A 17,849-nucleotide genomic window follows, 5' to 3' on the forward strand; every position below is an offset into this window, starting at 1 on the left:
CAACATATTGTTTCCAGAGCCCTTTGTGCTACCATCACTCCAATTAGGAACTAGAGTGCCTTCACAAATGTTCTGTCCTCCCACTTTGTCAGACAGAGATGATCTGAACACCATAGAAACCTTTGAGAAGGGGGAGAAAAAAAAAAAAAAAAAAAACACACACACACACAGAAGAGACCATTTAGGGATCATAATGGCAATGAGTGGCAAGAACAGATGATTACAGAACTTCATAAATTTTAATCAAAATATCAAAAGAGTGTACTGTCAATGCAAAGATACCCTTCTCCTAATAGGAAGAAAGACTAAAGCAGTAGCTTTATAACATCCTTTGATGCCCTAGGATAGCAGGACCCCCGGAGCTGACTGTTGTATCCCACAATAGTTCATTAGTATTGAGATTCTTAATTCCCTTTATTGGATCCAAGTTTTGGCTTCTAAGACGTGACCCCTGAAAAGCCAGAAACTTCAGAGCGCTTTTTGCCACACACTTCCTCACTTCGGGCATTTAACTCCACACTTTTAGAAAAAAACACATGCCTTTGCGGCAGCAAAGGAAAAGGAATAACCGTGTTATTTCTTAGCAAAATATTGTTATCATCACCCAGGCAAAGACCTTTACCACCAAATCATTCACACTGCTGTTCTCTTGTAACTGTGGGGTAAATATGTCTATAGTAGAGCTGAAAATTCAAGACAGGAGGATGGAGTTCACATCTTCTGCTTCTGGACATACATAATATGCAAAATGTAGTTTTGTGACTCATCCTCTTCTAGTTGTGACTCTTGAACAGCGAGTAATTTTCCACAAGTAAATCAGAAGGGAGCATCCTTTGAGTTAGAAAAAACAAAAATCTCCACTGTCTTATGTAGTAGATTGAAAAAAAAAAAAAAAACCCACAAGTAAATTAATGGTCTGACTACAGGAACCTATGTACCCTATCTAGAAAAAAGTATCAGTAGGAGTCCACCAGTCCAACCATTCAGTCCTTGCATGCTGTTTACATTTGCCTCACATTTCTCCTCACTCCACTGTCCCATAGAAATTCACTGACTTCAAAAAAGTTAAAAAAGGAATTAATTTGCCTTCCTCTTTTTTTTTTTTTTTTTTCTCCCTATACAACAATGAGGAAATGATGGCCCAGGCTCATATGTCCCTTAAAACCAGGAAAAAGTAATGCACTTAGGAGAAAAATGGGAAAGGAAAGAGTTAACCAGGTTTATAACTGTTTCCAGAGAGTACTTATTCAGTCTCTAAAAATGCTAGTAGGAGAACAAAATGGAAAATTAACATGGCCTCAGCAGACAAATTATTAATATTTAGGGGCAGACTATCGCAGGCTTTGAACCAAGAGAAGGAGGAAAGGCAATTTTAACAATATTGGTACTCAGACTATACAAACTCGTTAGATTTGGGGTATACCACCCTGTTTAAAAATGAAGGACATTTTCCCATTCTATACCCACTTGTTTTGAAGAAGGGGTTTATGCTTACATTCACACTACCAGCATCTGTGTTTGTGATGAGGTGCACACCTAGACATCACAAGTCCTGCCAGCCTTGTGATACCAAAGCAGAAAACAACCTGAAACAAGAGCCAGGCAAATAACCGAGAACAAAACACACAGCTGATTAGCACAGCCAGATAAATATTTTTATGGAGAACTTTGTTTTTCTTTAATTTCCCTGTCCTTTCTGCAGCTTTCCTCAGAGCAATATCTGTGAATAATCCCTGCTCTCCAGCTGATCAGGGTGCAGCTCCAAGCACGCAGCTAATATTGGCACGGTGACATTTGCACTGGTTTCGGTGGACACGAGCAGGTGCAAAGCGTGACCCGCAGGAGCGGTGCTGCCCATCCCTCCAAGGAGGACACGGCGGTGCCGGGCAGGGAGCCTGGCAGCATTGCTGCCCACCCTCGGCCAGCTCCAGTAGCTCCTGCCTGCACCTTACACATCAGCTGTCCTGTTTAATAAAGTTGTGGCCTCTTGGCTTTCACCACAATGCAGTTCCCAGTCTTATTTCCCAAGGGTTCGTAGCAACAGTAACACACAGTATTTATAATGTGTCATAAAAATAAATATTAACAAAAAGCACTTGCAAATCTCTGCTGGTTTGGAATTTGCTTGGCATCACATATCCCCTAATGCATGCCTCCAAAACCAAAAGTTGTCTGCTGATGGAGGTGGTTTGTTTGTTTGCCTTAGTTTTGTTTTTTCCTCAGTCAGATGAGCTCACACCGCTGTCACAGCTAATAAAGTTAAGTACTGGTGCAGCACTACCTTGCACATTGCCCTAATCACATTGCTCTCGAAATAAAGTCTGTCACTGCTTCAGCTGCAAACCTGTATTGCAAGAGCTTAATAACTTCACTGTGAACAAAACAAAATTACTTCTAGACTCAAACCCGGTGTGCAAGACTCCTGCCTATGGGGCCACCTTTTATTTGTTGCAGGAAATACAAAAAGCATGCACCAAATAGTGAAATAGATCTAATACATGAATACAATATATGCACGTACATACACACATGCTGGCATATATGTGCATACATGTGTAAGCAATCTCATGTGATATATTTTACATCCCTATCTACACTGCTTGCATAGAGAGGACATAAAATCATCAGAAGCCTCTGACTCCATTCCATCACTTTCCTTGGGTTTTGGACTAATCTCAGTCTCTCCTTCTCCTTTGAGTGTTTCTGCTTTTTGCCAAGAATAATAAATTTACACTCACCCACCACAAATCGCATTGGCCTGAAGCTGAGGTAGCTGAAGTAAAACTCCAACCTTGAGCAGTAAGAGTTGTTTTATGTACCAAAATGTCCCATCTTTGAAGTCGAGTCTTAATAATGTCTTGCAGGAAAGCCCCAGGGCAAAGCCTTTCTCTGCCACAGACTTCTTGTATGACTTTGGGCAAATCATTTAGCTCTCTATTCCTCAGCTCCACCATTGAAAAATGGGAACAATTAAATTGCTCTACTTCATCAAACAACTGTAACAATAAATACACTATGAATGCTCTAAAATGCCTCTGATGAATATTATCTGCTATACAGAGAGGTGCAGAGCTAGGAAGGGGAGCCTTGTTACCCTTCTAAGTTCATGGCATTTTTAGGTACAGAAGTGCTGTTCTGAACTACTTTGAAAGTTTATTTTGTCATAAAAACACAAATCAAATAGATTCTTCTATAAAGACAATGTACCTTTTTCCTATTAAATAGTAGTGTAGACCCCACATGTGGTATGTGGTACAACACACAGCTTTGCCATCACATTTTGAGGTGGCCACATGAGCTGATGGGGCTTATATGATGGATCTGAACAGCACTGATGGAGCTGTTTTGCTCTGCCAGGTCAACATACCTTAAGACCTGCACTCCTGACTCAGATGACATGCCACAACATTTGTTCACCCTCACAAGGAAAGGCAGAAAATAACTGTGCCTGGGGCTTGTGGCACCCCAGCACCAGGGTGTGCCCCTTCATCTTGACAGGGAGGGTCTGGTCCCAGAGCAGGAGGAAGGGGAAGCTTCATGCAGTGCCTCTGGAACACAGACCTGGCAGTTCATCCTGTCGTTTAGATGGATAATGCACCAGGAGATGACCCCCTTCCACAACTGTTGCTGTGGGAGGGAAGCCACAACTGCAGGAGAGCCTGGGTAAATGGGTCCTGCCAGAGGCAAAGGATTTATTTGCAGAAAAGGCAGGTAGAGTTTGGTAACACTGCAGCCAGAAACATGAACAAAGGGAAGGAAAATGACCAGTGTTGGATTAAAAAGAAATTAAACACAGCATCACCACACTCCCACTCACTCATGGCAGAAACCAGCACAGAGGGATGAGTTGTCCCAGCAGTAAGCCAAAAGCTGGTGCAGGTTTTTGCCACCAAACCCTCCACCATCTCATTTGCCCTTTGCTTCACCTCCTTTCTTGTGAGGTCTCTACTCAAATCCTGAGCCTGAAAAAAGCTCACAGCATCTATGTTCTCACTGCTCAGTACAAATCCTACCCCCTCGATCATCAGCTCCCTTTGGGCCCCTATGCACTAAACAATAGCATTGGGACCCACCAAAAAGTGTTTCCACAGCTTCCTGGGTCCATTTCAGCTGGAGATGACCACAGCAAGGCAGTGTGGTCAGATGGCACAATTGGACTGACTCATCTGTATTTGCCATGTATGGGGCAGCAGCTGGGAGAGCCTGGGGTGCCAGGGCAGGGTCTCCCAGGTGCTGGCTCCTATGAGTCCTCCACCCATCAATCTTAGGGCAGTATGCCGTCATGGATAAATAGCAGCTGTTGCAGTAAGCTCATCGGATAACAGGCACATATATTAAAGAACCTTTAGCACACTTACTAAAACATATATTTAGCTAGGGAAAATAATCTTGCCCTGCCTATAAAAGTCAAAGTTTGCCTTTATAAATAACTCCAGGAACCCTGCACGCATCTGAGGAAATGGCAATGGCGTGCGTGCTCTGTCTCCTTCCCTGAAAAGATCTCTGAATAAAATATAAACACACTGAAATATAAAGAACAGTTTGGTGAAGATAATGAAATCTAGTGAAGCCAGTAATTTACTCTGTAAATCATATAGCTACTTCTTCCTTGCAGTTGCCTGCCCTGATTTACATCACGAACCTTATTTCCGAGCCTCTCCCCGCTTTATTGCCAGCGCGGGGGCACTGACTACAGCTTCTGCAAGTCTTTGTGTCTGGTTATACCTGAAAAGTGTCACACTCTAAATATGCCACATTAGCTTGGTACACTTGTCCTTTTTTCCAGCTTTCTCCCAGGTCTTTCTAAGAAGAGGAAGAAAAGCAGGTAACTAAAATGCCTATTTTGCACCCATTCTCATTGTCACAGTATCTGGTCTGAGGGCTGTGTTGGTGCTGGCCACAGGGAGCTACAGACAGGATCCCCCCCATGCTGCTGGGGACCCCACAGCACCCCCAGTCCTCCCAGTTCCCCCCCGACTCCCCAGTCTCCAGCATCACACAACCTTTTCCCATTTTATTCACAGCATCAAAACCTCTCCCCATCAGCACGCAGAGACTTTGAACTCTCGAGCTCTCCTGCGCACACAGAATATCTTCAAGAAGGGGCTGGAAATAATTGGGTGCTGTTGCCTCAATAACACAGTACACTCGGGCATATGGATATCTGAAGTAGCGCCGAACACTTGGGGACAAGCGGCGAGCCCAATGTGCCAGGGACCCGCGACACCAGGCTCAGCCCCAGCCTCACTGCTCATTCACATCTCTCCTTGAAGTCTCACCACACCGAGGTGAGGCTGGATCTCTATGAATTCAAGCGGGTTCCCCTCCCGGTGTATGCATGTACATTAGGCAGGCATATTATGCGTACGTCTCGCTCTGACTGGGTCTGCGCAGGAATAGAGACTGCAGGGAAAAAATTAGATCTAGATGAGTCTTTATGATGTGTGTTCCTTCGGTATTAAGATCTCTTCAGGCTTTGTATATCTGGTAATATCGCTCTCATTTTAAATTCTCCTAGTAATAGTTTTAAAAGAAAATTCTTTGTGACAACTGGTGTTGATTTAAAACTAATGTTTAGCCAGTAATGGGTAATTGTATTAGACTAAAAAAGAAGCTGCTGTATATTCGACCCCAGTCTGATTTTTAATTTACTGCATCATCAGCTACTTTTATGATACTATTTAATCTGCTGAAATAAAACTATTGCTCTATGAATATAACATTCAAGAAAGATTGTTTTTAGTTGCTCTGCTCTTGGGGCTGAGTTGTTAATTACTATACGAATAATTCCTGTTAATATATTTATATTTGTTTTAATTGTCACAATACCCAGAGAAGTAAGGTGCTATAGTTCACCATGAACTCATTTCTAACCCTTAAACAGGGAAACAGAAAACGCCCATCACCACTTCGCACCCATAGAGTCCATAAAAAGCATTCTGCATTTCCATGGCGGGGGGGAAGATGCCAAAACAATTTCCATCTTTATTCCCCCCCCGGTAAGGACCTGCATCACCCTCAGCGGGGATGACCAAGCTCACAGCCGCACGCAGCACAGCAGCTGCAAAGCTGCACGGGTGACAGGCGCAGCTCTGGCCAGGAATCTGGTTCATGTTTCCAGGACCTCCACAATGTGCAGCAGTGCGGGGGCCTGATCCTGCTCCCTCCTCCCCAGGGCTGCATCCCTGACAAATGCAGCCGGGACACAGCAGTAGGTTTACTTCCTCGAGTATTAAGAAATCCGCCCCAGAGGGCCTGTTTCTACCCCTCCGGCATCAATGGAAAGACCCCCACGGAGACAAGTGGATTTTAGATGGAGCCCCATAGGCTCCGCATGGATATATCCACACATGGAGAAGAAGCATGTGAGCTACCTTTATATAAATCATAAAAACAGGGTTACAAATAGGCATTTTTATGTTTTTCTTGCTTATTAACTTCCTGCAGAAATAACGTGCATCGTGGTCATGCAAAACAGCCCTCTGCCTCTGTCTACACCTAGCACCAGTAACCTTCTCAAAACAATCCACTAGCAGATTAAAACACCATCAAAAAATATTGTGCTGCTCATTTCAGATGAGAAAGAAATATCCATTAGAGGGAAGAGGGGGGAAAAAAAAAAAGTCTATCACAACAAATAATCTACACCCACCTAGTAAAAAAAGATCGTTTTTTTATTTGCTACTCCTTTTAATAAACAGTAAGCTCTCATAAATATTACCTGTGAGATAAATGAGCATGTTGGAAGCTAAAGACTCAGGGTATAGCCAAAAATGTATATCTGTGGCATGTGAGTTGCTGATTTTTAATGTTCACAACATATTTATGTTGTAGCTTTAGGTTTATTTACCCTGATAAATACTTGATTACCTGCCTGCGACAACTGGGGGAGAAGGCTGTTGTCAAAACTATTATAATATGACCAAGTAATGGTTACAAGATAAAATAAGGTAAAACAAATAATTCTTAATGCTGTGCAACCACCTATTATTTTATCCAAACAACTTCTGTTTTTGTTATCTCTTTATGGTCAAATGCCTATTCCCTAGAAAGACAGAAGTCTCTTTTACCTCAGTAATTAGCTTGTTTGAAAGCTCCCACAAATTCTTCCTATCATAAATTTTACATTGCTCCATGCACAATAATGCACATAAAATTAAATAAACAATTTAATTAATTTAATTAAAATTAAATATTAAACATATTGTGTATAAGAAGCCCATGTCTTTGATTTAATTGGGCAGGAGTACCCAAAGCAGTTTGGGTAACAGTGAAAAATAATTAAAAACAACAAGTACGGTAGCCTCTGGGTACGAAGAGTAGTTGGGAGCTTTCTCCTGAGAAAGGTTTATTTAATTAAAACTAAACTAATCTTTGGAAAACACTTGATAAGCATTTCATAATACAAATCATAATCCAAAAACGAAGCATATTCTTCGTCTACATGATACTGGAAAATAATATTAAATAATCCAATTCTGCCATGAGCTACTTTCCCAGCATGCACAGAATAATTCTGCAGACAGCATGTTTACCACCTTTAAATTTTCTGTAACATTTAGTTCATCTAGATAAATATTAGTAAATTATATGAAGGCATAATGGATCCATAAGTGATAAGGCCGAGAATTAATGCTTTATTCAGACTGTTTATTGCTTCTTGTAGATCTAATACCAGACAAGGAAAGCACAGCTAACTTATTTACGAGACAAGCTGTGCCTGCATTGGCAGGTGAGCCATTTGGAAGTGTTTGCCTTTTCCAACCTATTCTTTGACACCTTTCATTCATAATAGAGAATATTATTTCCAGGATCTCACACCACTGGAAGAGGAATAGATTATTTATAGGGTGGTGTCTCTATCAATACTTCATGTTGCCAAATGCTAGTATTTCTATACCATCCGGTGATAATTTCAGCTCCCTGAAAAACTTGGATCCCACCCAAGGTGGCAAACTATCCGCCTGGACATCAAACAGTCTGCCTTGCACAACTGCTCACAAGCTGGATTGCAAATGCTGACAGGCTTTATAGGTCATTTCAAAAACAAATGCTTCATTTTAACACCTTAGACGGCAGCAGCTCCTACAACAAGCTGCCGATGCCAACTGGCTTTTTCAAAAGCGAATGTATCCAAAGAGATCCTAATTGACACTTTCAGACAAGTGCCCAGCATAACTGAATATTACTCAGGTTTCTGGAGAGCGCTTTTAAAGTGACCATATAATTTAAGTGACCTTTGAATATAATTTAAAACGCTACTGTAGAGCCCAGTTCCTCTCCTACTGAATGGGCTCCATCAATGGGGAAACTCTCATTGATGCTAATGAGGGCAGGAGCGGGCACTTCCACCGCTGGCTCGCATTGAATTACCCAGGTTGCTTTTTCTGTGGGAGCTTTTTTTTTTCCTTAATACATTCCTGGAAGGATCCTGTTAACTGACTTGGAGTTACTTTGGTTCATATCATACCCACAGCTTTTTAGCAGAGGACCAAGTGATTTAGCAGAGATTTCTGTTGAACAGAGATACAATAGGGCCCTTTACAGGGTGTGGGAATTTCCCGCATGTTGATTAACCTCGTACTGTAAAAGACTGTAGGCCAAATCCTTCAGTCCTCATGCAGACAAAAGTCCACAATGACTTATCCAAAATCTCCCTGCAAACGCTCATTAAAATCAATAGCATTTTTTTTTCCTTGATAAGGGCTGGGGATTTGGCCCAGTGGTTGTCTTTGCGATTGGGCATCGCCAGGAGAAGGGGATTACTGTGACACTGAGCCAGCAGCAGGGACTGCCTTGCCCCAAACCTCAGACACTACCTTCCCTCTAGCCCCAAAAAACAGTACCATAAAAACCAAAACACACAAAACAGTATCAAATCACAGCGTCAGTGCCAACCCTGTGCCCCACTGTGCAGTGCTGGGTGATGCTCTGCATCACACCTTGGACCACCACCCTGATAGCCACGCAGTGCCACCCCAGGGAGCCCAAAAAACAGCCAGGGTGTCAATCACCAACCCATGAGGCTCCTGTGCTCCCCACTGTAGCTGCTATCAAAAAAAACTGAGGCTCACATCCCCTCTGGGACAAGATAGCCAGAAATTCAGAACCAACTTAGAGGACAGTATGTCCATCCAGAAAATAATAGAAACATAACAACAACAACAAGGTGGGCTGCTTTCTATTTGTTTGTTTTGGCCGTATCATAGCTCAGACCTTCTGTGCCATTGTGGTTCAATATTTACTGATCGAAAATATAGACTAGCTGCAAGTCACAGCATTTGCCAGAAAGAACGATTATCATCAGAAAGAAATGGGCATTAAAAGAATAGCTCTTCCATTTCCAGCATATAAAACAGACATTCAGAAGAACAAACAGAGCAGAGAAGAAATAATGGTCATTTGCAAGTAAAATATTACTAAACAATATAACATTGGATTAACTGTTTCATGTATTTATTGTGAAAGAATATATAGAACTTTACATGAGAAACTATCAGTACAAGCAAGAAATAATGCAGCCTTTTAAACAGCTTGCTCATAAGCATAATGCTTCTGCACATATAGCACACGAGCTTGCTGCCACTGGAGCCTGTGCAACAGCTACTATTAAGTTCAAAGGGGTCAGGATCAGGCCCTGAGGTTTTGAACTTTTCTCCTGTAACATCCCTCTCAACAATATTGCAGACCCCCTGGTCTCAGCAACATTAATGTGCTCTGGACATATTTATGGCTTAGAATGTGCAATATGGCAAAGAGGCACCGTAAGATGAGGGCTGATCCTGAAAACTGTGGAGTGACTTTTTCTTTCTACATACATTTGAAAAGAAAAGGAGAGGATAGAGGGGTAGGATAAAGAAGAGGGAAGAAGAAAAAAAAAGTAGGCACATATTGAGTCCAGTCCTGCATTCGTGCGAAGCAAACCATTGAGCCCACAGCACAGTAGCAAGGGCTGACTGGACCCGACAAAACCCGACTCCATTTATTGTCTTTTGTTGTGGTGTGCCAGGAATGCAGGAGCTGTAGTTATTCTGAATTAAAGCTGGCTCTGGGGATGGCTTTGTACTCCCAGGACCTGTGGATTGCTGAGAATGGGTACAGCTCTGATCTCTGGCTTTAGAGACTTTTCTTCCTTCTAGAGCTATTTAAAATAGTCACATAACAATTTCATTAACTCCGTGGCAAATGATAAATTACATGAATTTGTAATTAGTTTGAGCTTACATAAACTCAAATTAGATTAATTTGATATTCTCTTACCCAAAATACAGCTCTAAATAGGAATTTCTGACAAATGTGATATGCAGGTCTATTCTAACACTTGTCCTGGTTTACTCAGAAATCATTCACAATTCAATGCGTGCTTTAACACTGACAAAAAAAATTAGTACAAAGTTAATTCTATTCTTTTTACTAAAGACTAACTGAGATTCCTATGCAACTATTTTTTTAAATTAATTTAACTGACCATAAAACCCAATTAACACTGAAACATTTTCCTGGGTCTTTCTGTAAATGAAAGAATTGTTGCAGAAATAAAAGCACAAAAAGAATTGCGGTGGTATGGTTGATCACTGCTTTCCTGGCAAACACAATTACTGTCTATTGAGATAATTAGAGCACCAGCAGTAGAGATGCATAAGATGAGAGAAATCTAGGGCTGGATTAGTGCAACCTTTACTCTGTGTGATGCAAAAGGTTGGGCCAAATGACCCCAGAAGTTGTCTCCAAGTCCATTTTGTTTCATTCTATACATAGGGAAAAGTCATTGATCTTCAGTGTTTGAACTCTGCCTGCAAGTGCACCCCATCCAAATGAAATAAATCTCTAAACTCTTTCAAATTGTTTGCAAACAGATCCTGAAGCCCTGACTGACTTCCAGCTTCATACCTACAAAATTCCTAGTGATTTCAAGGATGATTTTAGTAGACATACAAAAATGATAAGTTCAATTCCCAGAATTGTGGGTGCAATCCTCTCTGAGTGGATTTAGAAAGAACCCAAAATAAAAAAATCCTTAAAAAAAAAAAAAAAAAAAAACCACACAACACAACAAAACAAAACATATACACAAAAAAAGCAACACTCTATTTGGCCTCTAATATATAGTAATAACAATAATATCATACATGTTCAGTCATGTACATGTTTTCATAAACCATTTTTAATAATTTCTTGGATATATAGAAGAGTTTGACATGTGACAAGCATCTGCAATTTTAAATAAAGCTTTCAAGTAACTTTTCAAGCTCAGGGCAGCAAAACCCACTGACTATGTAATGCATATCTAAGTACAAAAACCCACTGCAGAGGTATAAGCCTTCTGGAAAAACAGAAGCATGGGCTGGATTCTGCGGTCTCCTCCTCACTCAATATCACCACTGCAGAGAATTTTCCGGAGTTGGGGTAAACCACCGTACAATGGAAAGGAGCCTGCGCTGCCTAATTCGCCTTGTCACATAGCGGTGAAAACAGCAGAGCTAAACCATTTTAAACCAGACCTCCATTGAGGGCACTGACTTCAAAATTAATTCTGTGATGGATTTGTGGGGATGGCAATGAATACACCCAGGAATTTCAGGCAGTAGTCAAGAGTTAGTGGGTTAACAGGGATCTGCAGGATATTGAAGCTTTCCATAGCACCCTGGGCTCCACTCTTTTTGGGAAATATCTTTCATTCGAGCTATTGGGTTAGAGCTTGTCGCTGCCCTGCACCTCAGCCAGCTGACAGGGGCTCAGCATTCCGACCAGGGTCAGTGCTCAGGAACTATCCTGGGTGGGAAGATGGAGGTTCTTGGCACTGCTAATTGCAACCACACCTTCACCTGGTTGCTCAGAAAGGTACAATATGCAAGGCACAGAGGAATACTCCACTTTCTGCTGGCACTGCTACATGCCTGTTATTTTTGCAAAGATTTCTCCTATCTACAACAATATCGAGGCCACTAATCTATTGTTGTAAGCCAGGCTAAACTGATGCTCATTTTTAAATTAAACCTCAGGTGAAAGTTGGCAAATCTGTGTGTGTGTGGTTTTTCCTCTGCTTGCAATCTTGCGTGCACATACCTCAGCACAGTGCAGGTACTCTGACCTCTGACTGGTGGGGTTTTATTCCTGACAGGCTAGATGTGAATAAAATCATATGGAGCTGTGTTTTTTACAGTTCAACCTTCCGAGTCCCATTCTACTGCCATTGAATGGCAAAACTCCCAACTTCGCTAGTCATATCAGATTAGCTTTGTTCCACAGACTGAAACAATCTAATAGATACCAGGTGTCCTTGATAGAGCTTGTGTGGTCTACAAGTAAGTGGAACATATTTTAAAAAGTCAAATATGAAACAGCTACATCACAGAACCTGTAATAACCCCAAACTGGTATTATTATCTATGGAGGACATGATCAGTATCTAAAATGTGACTCAATATATATTTATTTGATGCATCCCATAACAGACATGTTCTGAGGTAAACTCAGCTGCATGTTAAATCACTACAGAAACAGATCCATATTTATGCTCATTTCCACAAGAAAGCATGGCTCTCGTGTGTTTTTACTTAAGGGAGAGAGCCCCAAACAATCTTAAATTAATCCAGAAATCCACTTTAAATATATGACCCTGCATGTATAAAGACCTATAGAAGTTAAAGGCTGCATGTGAAACCTCTTGGCTGCTGCTCTAACATTTAGCTCCCTTCTCACTCCAAACTGTAAACTTCCAATTCCCTATCTGCTTCTCCACAGTCAAGGAGCCTCACCAGCTGCTCTGATAGCATGGACTGAAGGAGACAACACAGTGATATAAATACCCACTCCTGGGCTGCACCAGGACATCCATCACCGTGCAATGGCTGTAGCTATAAAATGTGCAAGAAATTCCCTCATGCTATCTCCTGGCGTGTAGGTCCAGCCTTGCCCAGCTCAATAGAAACATCTCAGTGCCCTGCTCTGCATCAGAAGTTGTTCTGCCCAGTCCAGGGCCTGATTCTGATTCACAGCACCTGCAGATGGGGGCTCAGTGCAGTCCTTGCTTGTTTTGCCCAACAGAGGAGCAGAACTTCCAGCCCAGGACCCATCACACAGGTACAACAAGGTCAATAACCTAGGAACACAGAAATGGGGAGATCCCAAAGAAAAAATCAGCCCTTACCAGAGAAAAAAAATAACAACAACAAAAAAAAAAAAAAGTACTGATCATTTTTTCTAATCCAATTAAAGGTCCTCAAATATGGTAAGGTCTACCTCAGTTCATAGCCAGAAGGATATCTCCTGGGGTCAGCTCTTGGGGTTGTTTGTATGTTGGTGCTCAAGTCCTCTGCTCTGCTCTTGCCTTGCAATTCCATGTCTTTGGAGCAGCTTCCATAGATGTCCCTGACTACAAAGTTGGCCCAGGGCTCTCATGGGCAGCACTAACATCTGATAGATGAGGAGCTGGAGTTACGAGGCTTCAAAACTCTTTTTCACCTCTTTCTGCTAGGAAAGCAGGAGCAAACCTCTCATTAAACCTCCCTCTTCCACCCAAAGCACTGACTGTTATCTCTAAGGGTTGATGGACAACACGTGTTTGCCCTCGTCCTGGCCTAATGGGAAGCACCTTCCCAGCTGGGGTCCAGGTGCTGCTGCAGCAGCCCTGAGAAATGAGAGCACTGCAGTACTCGAGATTATACTCCCAGGCAACATTTTAGGCAGCTGAAGCTGCCGGTGGAAAGGGCCAAGCTGACAGCAAAACGGCTGCTGGGGTCAGTGCCGAGATCCTGAAGTCAAAGGGTGCACGTTCAAGTTTTGTTTTGTTTTTTAAAGTTGCACCAGGAAAACACCAAGCCCTGTTAAAGAGACATGATCCAATTAGTATTTAATTTGGTATCTGAAAATCGAGTGCTATCTCTAGCCTTATCTTTTACCAGCCATTCTCTTTCATTTAAGCCTCCTTAAGAGGCTTAAATACTTGTACTTTTGCAATAAAGATCTTGCAAAGTACGGTCAAGGGTAGCTTATTTTAACATTCATCACATTTAACAAGACTTTTACCAGAGCTGAGAGAACGCGTAACTAATTGTTGGAAGATCTGGTCAAGTTTATTGTAACGGGTAACTGTCGGGCAATTATGATTTATTTATTCAGAGGGAGATAAGGCACGCATTGTTCTCTGGAAGAACACCGAAAAAAAACCCACACAAAACCAGGGCTGATCTTAAAGTTAATATTATTTCCCATGCTTTCTTCAATCTTTTCATAACTAAGGGGGCTCACCAGCCCCCCGATTGGCTCCCTTCACTCCAGATTTTTGGGTTTAAGCTTAACCTCTCCCCAGCCTGGCTCCCGGGCCCGGAGAGGCCATGCAGTTGTGTCTCCTCCTCCACGTATTTTGTAAAGGTCTGTTGTCGCAGTGGGACACCTGAGAACGCCAGTGTCCGCCGCAAGGTCCCCGAGAGGGCGACCAGTGCCCGGCCAGAACGCCTACGGGGAGCCTGGGCAGCCCGGGACCGGGGGACAGGGTAGGAAGGGAGGTTCTTTTTTTATCTGACAACCAAGAAAAGGAAGAGGGAGAGATCAAAGAGGAAAGAAAAGTGCCTCTTTGTTGCCACCATTCCTCGGGTTCCTCCTGTGTTTTCTTGGGGAGCAGCGTGCCCTCGCAAACTGAGACGGCGGGGAGCAGCTCCCCCGGCACCGGGGCTGGCGGAATGCACGGCAGATCACGGCCCGGCACGGCCCCACAGCGAACGCAGCCGTTTCCCACACTCCACCCGCGCAAACAGATCCCGGGCTGGGCAGCCGCTGGCGCCGGCTGGGACGGGTGACAGGTGGCGGTGGGGCACTGATGCCAAGGGGCACCCCGAGCCGGGCCCCCCTGGGTGCTGCCTGCCCCCCTCCCACCCACACCCCTCCATCCCTGTCCACCTCCGGTCCCCAGGCCGGTGTGTGCCCGAGTGACTGCTGCCAGGTCTGCCTGGCCCCGAGAAACCGTGGGGCTTTGCTGGAGACCGGGCAGGGCTCTACCTGCCTGGCAAGGGGGGTGCTCAGATGCGGTCGCCGAGGGGGAGCAGTGCCCCATGCTACCCCGGCTGCCCCCGGCTTGCGGCTGCCTTTATTTCTGGCGTGACCCTGCTATTCTCTGGGCCAGGCGGTTCCAAGCAGCCCAACCGAGGATGAGAAAGGGAAAAGAAAAAAATATGGGAAAAAAATAAAAATAAAAAATAAACCCGAAAGGTGCCCAGGCCCGCCTGTTCCCTGGCACCACCCTGGCGCGACGGCTCCTTCTCCTGCCCGAGCCGAGCCCTGCGACCGCAGCCCGGGGACAGAGCGGGGCTGTGTCCACCGCCCGCCCCCACGACCGCACCGTCAGCACCAGCATCGTCACGGCCATGGGCCGCAGCGGGGGCGGCTCGGCAGCCCCGTCCCGTCCCCCTAAACCTCCCCTCCCGGCCCGCGACGGTTATGCTGCTGCCCCAGCTAACAAAGTTTTTATTCGCACCCTTCTTATCTCCAAACTGACAAACTGACCAAAAACAAACAAAGAAGCTCTTTTTAATGTAAGGGTTGCTCACCTGGTGCAGTAAAGATCAGATCTCAGAGCAAAGCACTTCTACTTCCAGCAAAGTTTGGTGCCTCGGCTTACTCAACCGGAAGACAGAGCTCCATTAGCTCGTTTACATACACTCTTTTAAACCTGTTTCAAAGACATTTGATGTAGAGCATAAAGATGCACCTTGCGCCCTGCTGTCAACAGCCAGCCCGAAGCTGGGGCTCGGGCGCTACGAGTTCAACTCCCCAACAGAGGGAAAGTTACAGATTCGGGTTTTTTTAACTCAAAATTTATAACCCTCTTCTCCAAATTTCAGCCCGTCGCCATTCAGCAAAGCTTTCTTCCAAACGGTTTTAGATTCAATCGGAAACCGTTTGAGTTGTGTTTTGTTCCGACCGCCGCCCTGCTTTTATTTGTTGTAAGACAAAATAAAAGTTAAACCGAATAGGTTTCACCGACAAGAAGCCGGAGTCCGGGGGCGCGGCGGCGCGGGGGCGCGGCGGTTCCCGCCGGGACGGCCTGCCGCATCCCCCGGGACTCCTACGGCGGTTTCGGACGCGCTGGGCGGCCCTCCTGGGAGCGAAAACCTTGGCAAGACCTGTCTCTGTAGCCCCCACCCCGCCCAGCCGCGATCGGCTTCGGACAAGGCTTCGCCTGTTTGGCGAGTGGAGCTCGTACCTCCGCTTAGTCACTTGTTAGCGCTGCTTACGACCTTACCCGACGGGGAGAGAGAGGTGCAGTGCTTGGTAATGTTCATTGTAAACCACTGTGATATTCATTCGCTTAATTCCGGCGTGGCCTCGAGCACCGCAGGGAGTTGCGGAGTGAGCTCGGTACTGGTGCCGGACCCCCGAGGTCCCCCCTTGTCGTCGCAGTCTGACTCCCCGCGCCCTTCAGCGGGTCGGACGCGGCACTCCGTGTCCAGGGGCAGCGCATCTCCCCTCGGCCGGAGCCGAAGCGAGGGCCCCCCGCACCCACGGCCCTCCAAGCAGAGGGGAGGGGAGCAGAGCCTTCTTGTAAAGCTCCCAGCCGTCGAAGCCCGCAAGATAAACATCGTTAGAAATCATTGTAATTGGGATTGTGAAATCTGACCTCTGACCCGTCGGGCTACGTGTCACAACCGTGTCTGCTTTGATTCCTCGAAAGGCAGCACAAAGGAACAAGCTCCGTAACAGGAGGCAGCGGGATCTGCACCCCGGCCCGAGGGGAGTGACGAGGGGACCAAGCGTGGCCTTGCCCCCCTTCCCCCGCGACTCATTTGCATATGCAAAGCAGCAGGTCACTGGGCCAAACCCCCGCGAGGATCGCCGGGCCGGTGCCGGGGTCCTGGAAGCGGTTGTGCTCGGCTCTCGGGGTGCTTTGAAGGGAGAAATGAGCGTCGATGCGTCCTTCCACCAGTGGGGTCAGGGGTCGCCTGTTCGGTGTTGGCTGAGAGTCACACCCCACAAACGCACTGCTGCTTGCCGAGAGTAGGGGTGTGGGGGAGCCGACCCCCAAGGCAGGGAGGGAGGGGAAGGTACCGCTTTTCCTCCAGGGCTTTTCCTTCTGGGATTGTGGGTGTCCCCCCTGGGTCTTGGGCTCCCCGGTCTCATCCGCTCCCTCCAGCCCCCAGCTCTCCGCCAGCGGCTCCGGTGCGTGTTCCCCGCCTCCCCCCGCCGCTCCGCGCACACCTGGTCCCTCTCCGACGGGGAGGATGCTGCAGCTCCTGCTCTTACGTCTCGGCTCCTCGTAGCTGACCACGGGGCTGTTGCTGAGCCCCGGGGGGAGTCCCCGCCTCGACTGCCGGCCGGAGAGCACCCCTCGCGGGGCTGTCTCTTCCCGGCACCCACGAGAGACCGAGGTCGCTCGTGGAGCCAGCGAGGGCAGCCGGCCTGCACCAGGCCCCTCATATGCCCCGCTCAGCTGCTCTCGCCAAGAAATCCTAAAAGCATAATTACATTAAAAATCCTGATTTGTTTAAATAATCCTCTTTAGGCTCTCCTTAATCTGCCCTATATTTTCCCCGCTGTCTTTATTCCTGACTTGTCCAGCTCAGCTGAGCTTGGCTGGACACCCTGGGTCTAAGGAAATCCCTCTTCAGCCTCCTTCTCCGGAGATCCCCACCCTGCGGGTGACCCCCGCGCCCGGGAGCCTGTCCCGGCTGCAGGTAGGCAGCGGGGATCTGTCGGTGGGGCGGGGGTAAGCGAGGGGCCCCTCGACAGGGCAGTGCCGGATCCTGCTTTCAGAGACTGTCATTACTCGATTTTTAAGAAGAAATGACATTTATCGCCTGTATGGCTCCAGGCAGCAGCAAGTGAAGGGTGGCCGGAGGAGGTTCTGACTCTGT

The sequence above is a fragment of the Columba livia genome, chromosome 7, assembly GCF_036013475.1.
Source record: "Columba livia isolate bColLiv1 breed racing homer chromosome 7, bColLiv1.pat.W.v2, whole genome shotgun sequence".
Lineage (NCBI taxonomy): Eukaryota > Metazoa > Chordata > Aves > Columbiformes > Columbidae > Columba > Columba livia.